This window comes from Pan troglodytes, chromosome 23 (genome assembly GCF_028858775.2).
Source record: "Pan troglodytes isolate AG18354 chromosome 23, NHGRI_mPanTro3-v2.0_pri, whole genome shotgun sequence".
Lineage (NCBI taxonomy): Eukaryota > Metazoa > Chordata > Mammalia > Primates > Hominidae > Pan > Pan troglodytes.
Genome location: NC_086016.1, coordinates 19,620,820 through 19,632,191, shown reverse-complemented (window position 1 = coordinate 19,632,191; position 11,372 = coordinate 19,620,820). Strand labels below are relative to the sequence as shown.

The window sequence follows — 11,372 nt, the reverse complement described above, 5'->3', positions numbered from 1 at the left end:
CGGGAGAAAAGCCCAGAGTAACCATGCAGGAAGGATGGCTGGGAGATGGCACATCTGAGAGTTTTGAGACAGCCAGGGGCAAAGAAGCAGGAGGCAAGTGTTACCAGCTAGGAGGCAGGGCCACTGCAGTCCCCATGGCCTGCTCTGTGGAGGACCCTGCAGCCTTGGCAGCTGAGGACCTCAGTATCCCCCAAGGCAGCTCCACTCTACAGCTTTCCTAATGAAGGCCCCTTAGTGTTCATTAATAAGGATCACAACAGCCTGCTCCAAAGAGGACACTGGTGATTTTGGCACTAAAAAAATCTGCAGCCATGGGCATGTACATCACCGCAGAGAGGAAGATTCTGCGACCTTCCCTCCACATCCTCCCAAGAAGCAGCCACTGTTGTGCGGCCTGGGATGGGGCTGCCTCCCAGCCCCAACTCTGCATCATGCCAACCCAGGCTCCAGGACCTCATCCTGTGTTGGCAACTCAGACCCTGAGCCACTTCCATGTGGACCAGCCCAGGCCCAAGCCCAGAGCTGCTGTCACACTCCAGAGACTGGCCTGAGGCTGCTCCGGAAATTACCTAGGACATAACATAAAAAGAGAATGTACAGCAACACAGTAGAGTGAATTGCAGAGAATAACCACACAGAGAGCATCTCTGGGAGGTGGCACACCTGAGAGACCTGAGAAATTCTGCGAAATGTGTCACGGGTAATGAAACACATTAGTCTATGAGATCAAAAAAATGGAAACTTATCCAGGATAAACATCAAGACATGCATCATTATACAGATTGTAGTTAAAATGCAGAATCACATACAAAGTGAAAATCTCAAATGTATCAAGAAAATACTGGTTTCTTATACCAGAGAAACAGTAATAAAACACTTGGTGAACTGTTCATGGGACCAATAGAGGCAGAAGACAGTGAGATTATATATTTACATACTGGGTGGAAGGGACTCACCCAAGGATTCAATATCCAGTGAAGATATGCTTCAAAAATAAAGGTAAAGTAAAAACACTTCTTTATGAACAAAATGAAGAGAAATGATTACTTGCAGATATATTCTATAAGATATTCAGAGGAAACTTTTCAGAATCACAGGAAATGACAGCAGATGGTAATCTGAATGCACAGAAATAAATGAAGATTTCAGAAACAGTAAAGAAAAGAGGAAGAAGCAAGGAAAAAAACAAAAAAGTGTTTCCTTCAATTTATATGAAATTCTAGGCCAGGGGAAACCAAGCTATTGTGATGAATATCTGAATTCCAGTTACCTTGACTGAAATTGGGGAGCAGCTGTTGCCTGGGAAGGTGCATGAGGGATGAATCTGGAGAATTTGAAATATTCTAGAGATTCATTGGGATGGAGAACATACAGAAAACTTAGTTGCATATTTAACATTTCAGTTGTTTACTGGGCGTGTGTATTACCTCAAGAAAAAAACTGAAAAAGCCAATTCTGGACTCAAACAAATACAAAAAAAGAAAGAAGAATTATCAGTTACTTATGGAATCTCAACCTTAGTAAGGAGAAGTGAAAAGTGCCCCTGGGAAGTGCTAAGAAACAGGAAATCTAAGAGAGGAGACGAAAGGGACAGGGAATTTATCCTACTCATGCAGCATAGATTTTATCTCTGTTGGTTTCCCTCCAAACAGAGAAGACATTTAAGGAACTTTTCTCACAAGAGAGGCCCCTTCACCCTTCCCTTGACTCTTTCCACTCTACTGCACCCACCAGGTGATTTGCATGTTGTCCCTTAGGGAGGACCTTCCCTTGTGAGTCTGAGATAAAAGCTCAGCTCTAACCTTGCCTTGACTGATCAGGACTCCTCAGTTCACCTTCTCACAATGAGGCTCCCTGCTCAGCTCCTGGTGCTGCTAATGCTCTGGGTCCCTGGTAAGGATAGAAATAAGATGAGGTGGGAAAATGGGGTGGGAGGGTGAGATCTGGGGGCTCCACAGCTTCCTATATTTATTTCAAACGTGTTAGAGGCACATGGTCTATGCTCCAGGAAAGAGAATTCATATTCTTGCCTTATGAATAACCAGGATTCTCCAAGGAACTATGACCAGTGCTCTGGTTAAGATCTTGAAAATAGAGTTTCGTACTGGCTAGTAAATTGTGCATTCATTTTAGAAAGTCTACTTTTGATGATATAAATCTGAACTTGAAAAAATACGTAACTGTAAATGAATATCATAAGGGAAATCATGAAAGTTGCTCATAGTGTGTCTATATAACCTTACACTTCTTTCATGTTATTTCAGGGTCCAGTGGGGATATTATGATGACCCAAACTCCACTCTCCCTGCTCGTCACCCCTGGATAGCTGGCCTCCATCTCCTTCTGCAGGTCTAGTCACAGCCTTGTATACAGGGGGGAATAAACCTATTTGTTTGGTACCTGCAGAAGCCAGGCCAGTCTCTACAGCTCCTGATCTATTTGGTTTCGAACCAGGCCTCTGCAGTCCCAGACAGGTTCAGTGGCAGTGGGTCAGGCACTGATTTCACACTGAAAATCAGCCGGGTGGAGGCTGAGGATGTTGGGGTTTATTACTGCATGCAAGCTCTACAAACTCCTCCCACAGTGGTACAGCCCCCAAAAGAAACCTCCCTCCTGTGGCATCCCAGCTGCTCACATGCACTGCTTGTCTGGGGAGCAGCTCAGCAGGGTCTCTGGGTCTGCAGAACAGGAGGTTCTTGGAGAATTCAGGGCAGAGTTTGCTGCTGAGGACTATGGCCCATGAGAGACTCAGTTGCACCTCAGTCCCACATGTTAAGGCTCCACCAGCTGTCACATGTGGCCACGTGCTCTGGGAACAACCAGCTCTAATGAAGGGAGAGCGAATGAAAACTCATCCTCATCCTCCCTCTCTTGCCCACATTTTTCGAGTCCATTTATTTGGCAGAACAATCAGATCATGGAAGCAGGTTAGTGGTAACTCAAGTGAAATACATGTTAGAAACGACTGGTTTGGGAATAGTTTTACACATGATAACATTTGGTCATGCTGGGAAATTGCTATCTTCCCACTTTCCAAACTTTCTGTCTCCTTCACCACTCACATGAACCTGCCCTCCCTAGTATTATGATGGAGAAAGCATTGTACACCAGCTGTCAGGGAAGTATGGCTCAGAATAAATAGATAACCTATTTGATTTTTTTTTCCACTTATGGATTTTAAAAATCCATGTCAAATATAAGATAATAATACCAAAATAGTTTGACATGCCTCAGTTACCTTTTGCTGACAGAAAAATGGAGGTCTTGCAGTTCCAAAAGTGGACTTTGAAAATAAACAACACAATTCAGATGTAAAACATAAAGTTTATGTGATGTACCACAGGAAAAATGCAGAATTATATGCGATTTTTATTTCCTTCTCAAATTCTTAGAATTTTAAAATTATTTTACAGACGTAGTATTTTAGAGAAGAAATATTTAGTTCCATGCTGTCATAAGAAAATGATTTAAAAAATGAAAAAATGCATTATTTTTACATGACACTATTTTTTCCTGAAAATATATTTGAATCATCTCTTTTAATAGATTTCATTGACAATAGTGCACTAAATTTATCTGCTTTTTTAATTTGAGGGCTACGGTGTGATAAATATCTATATACATTTTGCCATGCAACTTTAAAACCTAACAGAAATGCTTTCTGTTAAAAAAGCAATAGTGCTTTTTCCACCATAATGCTAGAGAGGGCAGTTTCATGTGAGTGGTAAATGAGAGAGAAAGTTTCCAAAGTAGGAAGATGGCAATTTCTCAATATGACCAAGTGTTAACATGTAGAAAACTATTTCCAAACGAGTCATTTCTAACATGTATTTCACTTGTGTTGCCACTAGTCTGCATCCATGATCTGATTTTTCTGCCAAATCCATTTATATGAATCCGAGTAATGAGTGATGTCTGTTACATGTGATAATACGGTGCAGAGACACATAAGACTGATTGAATTAATAGAACAAGATCCCGATGCAGGCTAATGGCTTAAATTATACTTGAGATGATTTATTTTAAGATAATGGATTCTGTAGTAAGTACAATTAAAATTCCAATGTGTCATTTCTGTTATGTTTAAAAGTTGCATGGCAAAATGTATATAGATATTTATCAGGCCATAGCCCAGGTGGCATCTGCAAACCCGGAAGAAGGTCTTTACCAGAAAGCGAACCCTGCTGGACATTGATCTGGGCACCAGAAATGTGAAACATGAAAATTAAATTCTGTGGTTTATGTCATCCAGATCAGTGTTTTTGGTGTGGCAGCGCAAGCTGACTCATCCACCTTCCCCACCCTCTGTGAGCAGGAGCAGCCTTAGGAGGCCCTCATGGAGGCGGGGACCCAGCTTCGCTCCTCTTCCTCCTGCTTTTCCAACTCTCTGGTGAGGAGGGAGAACTCAGGCTTCATCTGCAGTTCCTGTGCATTAAACATGAATGTTTCCTTCAGGATGAAGTTTTTAGCCCATTTTGCTTTCTCATCAGAATTTAATCGGACATGAAAGTTAAGGATTATGAAATGGGCAGATCATCCTGTATTGACCAGATGGGCCCTGGTCCAGGTGGGTCAATAAAAAGGCTTTGTTAAAATGTCTGCCTATCTCTATCTTATAAGGACATCACGATTGTCCTTATAAGATAGATAGGCAGACATTTAACAAAGACTGCAGAAGAGAAGGTGATTTGAAGACAGAGACAGAGATTGAAGTGACGTGGACACAGAATGCTCAGGAAGGAAACAGAATCATTGCTTCCCTTTGTGCAGTTTGTTGGTAGGTGAGGTGGGCCCTGCAGAAAGATTAGCAAGCACAGAGGAAAAACTCACCACTTATTCCCACAGCTGTGTATATAGTTTTATAGGATTTCTAAACATTTTTTTCCAAGGAAAAGTAAAGAACAATAACTCAAATATTTGGAAACAGGGTCAGCTTAGACAGGTCTAGAACACGGTCTGAAGGTACAACATATGAACAACCCTGTTTCTTCCAGTGCCAGAGAGATGGATTCTCAGAAGCAGAAGATACACATTCATGAAGCCTTCATTCCCTGAGCTGTCTGTGTTCCAGAATATTTATCTGTGAATCTATTCTCCAGTGAGTGACAATTTACAGTTAGTGAGATAATGCAGACAGCTTCAACCCCAGGTGCCTTGCAGCCAGGAATCCAGTCACAGGACCTGCAGCTTCACGAAGGGATGCTCAGTGGGTGGCTTGCATGCAAAGAGAAACTCTCCCCTTTAACAAAAAGAACCTTCATTGTGCCCCAAGTGGGGAACAGGCCTCTGTGTTACTCAACCTCATCCATGGTAGTGTTGGTTTGGAAAATACGGACTAATGCCGTCTGTAGAACAAAGTCTACAGAATTAGAAACAGTGACATATAAATGAGCTAAAGATGGCCTGTGGGTCCTGGCCCCCATGTTGTTTATTTCAAAATTGTGTTTACTTCTTTTTTTTTTTGAGACGGAGTCTCACTCTGTCAACCAGGCTGGAGTGCAATGGCGTGATCTTGGCTCAATGCAACCTCCGCCTCACGGGTTCAAGCAATTCTCCTGCCTCAGCCTCCAGAGTAGCTGGGACTACAGGCACGTGCCACCATGCCAAGCTAATTTTTGTATTTTTAGTAGAGACGTGGGTTCACCGTGTTGGTCAGGCTGGTCTCCAACTCCTGACCTTGTGATCCGCACACCTTGGCCTCCCAAAGTGCTGGGATTACAGGCGTGAGCCACCGGGCCCGGCCAAAACTGTGTTTACTTCCTAATGGCCTCTTCCAAACTCAAATTTTACAATGCAATTATTTTAAAAACAGCCCAAAGAAGAATACTTTCAGCCTTTTAGAAAATACTTACTTTGCATGTCCAGAAAATTTCAACCACATCTACTCGCAGTAAGATAAACCCCAGTTATGAAAACCTTAAACCAGAAACTCCCCACTGTGCTGCTGTGAGGCGTCCCCTAGACACACAGCCCCTTGTCCAGTGTCCCATCGTTTTGAGAAGCAACCCTGGCACCTTATTCTCTGCACAGATTCCTGCTGGGAGGGGCTTCTCTCTGCAAACCTGACAAAACGTCACCCAATAAAGTCATGTGTGCGACTGCCCCCCTGTGGCCATCTCTTTTTCCTTGATGAGCCCGCAAGTCCTTCCAATCCCCTACAAATCGGATCACAGTGTCCACCCCAAACACTGACTCCAGGGTCATGAACACAAACAGTTCCACTTCTAAGACTCTTGCCAAGTCTTACGAATAATGCCGTTGCTCCCAGTTTTATGGACCCCAAACTAACCGCATCAGGAAAAGGAGACACAGCCATAATAAACCCCACCTGTATAAGTCCTCCCTCATTCAGGTGACCATGGTTCATGTTAGAGACACTCAGAGGCAGAGGCCTGCCGCACACCTAGATCCGAATGGAGGTGGTTGTGACACCTTCTGATCTGTGTCCACTGTGGAGTGACCAGCTTTATCTGCTGTTGTGAAAGCCTTGGCATAATGTGTCAACAGATAAGAAAGGGAGGTTTCTAATCAGAATTAGTAATATTATCCTTTAAGTCTATAGGTAATAAAGAGTAATTTCAAAGCTCTTTTCTGACTAAAAAAGATTTCTACAAAATTTCACAATTTATATTTATGTACAGCAACAGATCATGAGATTTTTAAAAATCACAATAGTAACCTTCTTAACGATGTATTACTAAGTTTCATAGGAAATAGCAAGACTATCTTAAATTCAAGCATCTTAAGGAATACTTTGCAAAAACAACATTTTCAAGAATTGACCTTTAGTAAAAGAAAACCTGACAAATTTTTTTATTGTTAGTCACTTCCCTGCAATTTAAGTTTGTTTTTAATTAGAGATAGAACTGATTCCTCATTTAATACCCTTTCAGAATAATTATTTAAAACTTACAATATGATGCACCATCTCGTTCTACTTTAGTTAGGCTGATTGTGTTTTCTTTTTCTTTTCCTTCAGCCTCTGATGTTTCTATTGTTCACTAGTATGATTATTTAGGAGTCTAACTTTTTGAAGAATAAGAACTAGGTTTGAATTGGTTAATAACATAAGAAAAAGTCAAATGCACAAAAGTTACTAAATTTAATGAGAAAAGAGTAAATAAAATTGACATAGTTTTCTACAGTTTACTGTGAGCCTTTAATCAAATTTCTTAAGCACAATTTGATCTCCTTAACCCCCATTATTGCAATGCTGTTAAACATTGAAAGGTCTATAATATTATTTTTATTCAATTATCTTTTCCAATCTTGGAAAAAAGGTTATTTTGGTAGATTTCTCAGAAGATATTGAAACCAAGCTTTCTTCTGGAATCTTACCTAGAATTTCATGTATTTGTGTTCTTGGGCAATTAGATATAAATTTTTGTTAAATTACCCAAGATTACATAGCACTACAAGCTAGTCTTTCAGTTGTAGCTGAATTTTTTTTTTCCAGAAATGTGACTGTCTTTGTGATAGTGTTTGGTGTTGGCAGCATTATTCAGGAGCTGTTCAATTAAATACTAAGCACATCACTAACAAATCAAGAAACATGAGATTGTTTCCCTTTGTAATGATCAGCTGTGTGAAAGACTCACATCCCTGAACCATGTGCATCTTTACATGAAACCATGAAAATGTCAGTTACAGGTCCAGGTTACCCTGAGACATAAAACTGTAGATGCAGTCCTTGCTCTTCTCACATAGACAATTTCCTTTTCAACTGCAGACTCATGGCTGTGGCTGCACCACATCCAGGCTGGGGGTGACTCAGGTCTCACTCAGGGTTGGCAATAACCTGGAAGCCCTCATAGGACCTGATGCCACATGACCAGGGAGACTGTGTGAGAAGAGTTTTCGTAAGCACCACTCAGAAAAACATGATGCAATGTTATTTCTTATTTGTTTTGTATTATTAACCAAGGAAATTCTTCCCTATGAGATCCTGCTGGTTAATCTTGTATATGTGAGATGATTATGATGGGATTATCCCAGATTGAACAGTTGGTCACCAGGAATTTTATATTCACTGCCTGAGGTGTAACATTCTTGCCCCATTGCCTCTTACTTATGCTGGGCTCTTGGCTCTAAATGTAGAGACCCACATCATTCTCCCTGTGAGGTCCTTGGACAGAGTGCTTTTTTGGGGCTCACTCATCAGGTGCCAGGGACGGGGAGATTCTAACACTTGCACTGAATAATATTGAACAGTTATCCTGGAAACAGCACATACCAGGCAACACTTGAACTGGCTCAGGAGCACTTTTCATTTGCAGGCCCTCTGCCCGTCTGTGCTTGTGGGAATGGGGCTGTTTTCTTTCTCTAGATTGATTGGGAGGGAGGCCTGCAGGATGGCATTCACCTCCCAAAGATGCATCCTAGAAACACATTTCCACGTTGTCAGGGTCCTTGTGCGTTCTCAGTGTGGCATGCACTGCACAATGTGTCCCTGCCCAAGGTCCCGACTTCCACAGTCAGAGCCTTCTTCCCTTGACCACAGGCAAACTTGACTTGAACTACATTTGTTTGGCTCCAGCAAACATTTTATGTCACATTGTTCACAGAAGAGACATTCCCCCTGCCCCATCAACCTTTTCCACATCACTGCACCCACCAGGTGATTTGCATGTTGTCCCTTGGGGAGGACCTTCCCTTGTGAGTCTGAGATAAAAGCTCAGCTCTAACCTTGCCTTGACTGATCGGGACTCCTCAGTTCACCTTCTCACAAGGAGGCTCCCTGCTCAGCTCCTGGGGCTGCTAATGCTCTGGGTCTCTGGTAAGGATAGGATCAAAAGTGAGGTGGGAAAATGGGGTGGGAGGGTGAGATCTGGGGTCTCCACAGCTTCCTATTTTTATTTCAACCATGTGTTACGGGCACATGGTCTGTGCTCCGGGAAAGATTACTCATATTTTTTGTCTCAGGAATAGTCAGGAATCATCTCCCAGGAAAAATGACCAGTGCTCTGATTAAGCTCTTGAAAATAAATTGCTCCCTGCTGGCTAGTAACAAATTGGTTCATTTTAGAAAGTCTACTTTTCATGATAAAAATCAAAACTTGAAAAAATATGTAACTCTAAATCAAAATCTTAAGGAAAATCATGAAAGTTGCTCAAAATGTGTTTATATAACCTTGCACTTCTCTGTTATTATTTCAGGATCCAGTGGGGACATTGTGATGACCCAGACTCCACTCTCCCTGCCTGTCACTCCTGGAGAGCCAGCCTCCATCTCCTGCAGATCTAGTGAGAGCCTCTTGGATACTGATGATGAACACACCTATTTGAATTGGTACCTGCAGAAGCCAGGCCAGTCTCCACAGCTCCTGATCTATGAGGTTTCCAACCGGGCCTCTGGAGTCCCAGACAGGTTCAGTGGCAGTGGGTCAGGCACTGATTTCACACTGAAAATCAGTAGGGTGGAGGCTGAGGATGTTGGGGTTTATTACTGCATGCAAGCTCTACAAACTCCTCCCACAGTGCCACATCCTCGAACAGAAACCTCCCTGCTGGGTTGGCCCAGCTGCCCGCATGGGCTGCTTGTCTGAGGGAACAGCTGAGCAGAGTCTCTGAGTCTGCAGAAGAGAAGGCTGTTGGGGATGTCAGGGCAGGGTTTGCTGCTGAGGACGCTGGTCCATGACAGCCTCAGTAGCACCTCAGATTTCATATGTTAAGGCTCCACCAGCAGTCACAGCCTGGGGAAGGCATCAGGAGGAGGAGAATTCATGGGGGCTACGTGCCCTGGGAGCAACCAGCTATGATGAAGGGAGAGTGAATGAAAGCTCACATCCTCACCCTCCCTGTCTTGCCCACATTTGTCAAGTTCATGTAACTGTCAGAATAACCAGACCATGGATGCAGTTTAGTGACAACACAAGTAGAACACATATGGGAAATGACCATCTTGGGGTTTATTTCACACACGATGACACTTAGTCATATTGGGAAATTCATACTCTCCCATCTTCCTAATTCTGCTCTCTGACTCCCACCAAACCCTCCTCTCCAGTGTCTTACAGGTAGAAGCATTCTACACAAGCTGTGTGCAGGGGAGTACAGCTAACACTTAGAAAAAATGTTTGATGTTGGATTATTCAAATAGACTTTGTAAACTCATGGCAGGTATGAGATCTTAATGTTAAAAGATTGATTACTCTTAATTATTATTTGCCAAGTGAAAGCAGAGTTTTCACAATTCCAAAGGTGGCCTTTGAAAATAAACTGCAGGAACTCAAAGATGGAAAATATAAAGTTTATTTCAAGTAAAAAAGGGAACATTCAGAATTATGTGAGATTTTTATTTCTTTTCCAAATTCTAAAGGTTTTGAAAGTATTTAGGCTAAGTTCTATTTTAGAGTAGAAATGTATTACTATGTTTTCAAAAGAAAAGGTTTCAAAAAATACAGAAATGCATTCTTTTCACATGATTATATCATTACCTGAAAATGAATCTGAATTCAATGTTTTAGTTGTAAATGCCTGGAGCATCTATGCTTTTCATAGATTTTATTAAATATAGTGTTCTAAATGATATTGAACCCAATAATGAGTCACATGAGGTACATATAATTACACTGTGTGATAGACACAAAATAATGACAGAATCAACAGAAGAAGTTCTGCTTCAGGCTAAGGGTAGAAAGTACACTAGGATGATTGTTTATTCCAATATAACAAATTTCATGGTAAGTGCAATTAAAATTCCAAAGTTCCACTTCTGTTACGTTTAAAAATTGTATGGCAATATTTTTATAGATATCAATCACACTGGAGCCTGCAAATGAAAAAAAAAAGTGACACCATATATTTTAAAAATACTGATAAATGAATCGTTGATCTCAAGAGTCATTATACAGAATTCAGTTAAGGAACAGAAAGTGTATCGGGGCGTGGTGGCTCATGCCTGTAATTCCAACACTTTGGGAGGTCAAGATGGGCTAATACCCTGAGATCAGGAGTTCAAGACCAGCCTGGCCAACATGGTGAAACCCTGTCTCTACTAAAAATACAAAAATTAGCCAGGTGTGGTGGCATGTGCCTGTGATTCCAGCTACTCGGGAGGCTGAGGCAGGAGAATCACTTGAACCTGGGAGGTGGAGGTTGCAGTGAGCTGAGATTGTGCCAGTGCACTCCAGCCTGGTTAACAGGGCAAGACTCTGTCAAAAAAAAAAAAAATGTAAGTTGTATGACCCCGAGCTAAGCAATGATGTTGTCATCTTTAGCCCTCATGTAATTGATAGCCTCTAGCAACCTTGAATTTCTGCTTTGCTGTGAGACACAAGATTAGTCCCAACCCATTCAAGATGGTTAGATATCTTAAACAAACAAACAAACAAACAAACAACTTATATAATGCTGATGTAACAAAGGGCTAC

General features: G+C 41.8%; 1 pseudogene; it reads left to right on the top strand.

Moving 5' to 3' along the window:
* The first annotated feature begins 4,503 nt into the window (after nucleotides 1-4,503).
* Nucleotides 4,504-11,372, top strand: part of LOC112208179 (zinc finger protein 532-like) — a 58,318-nt pseudogene continuing 51,449 nt past the window's right edge.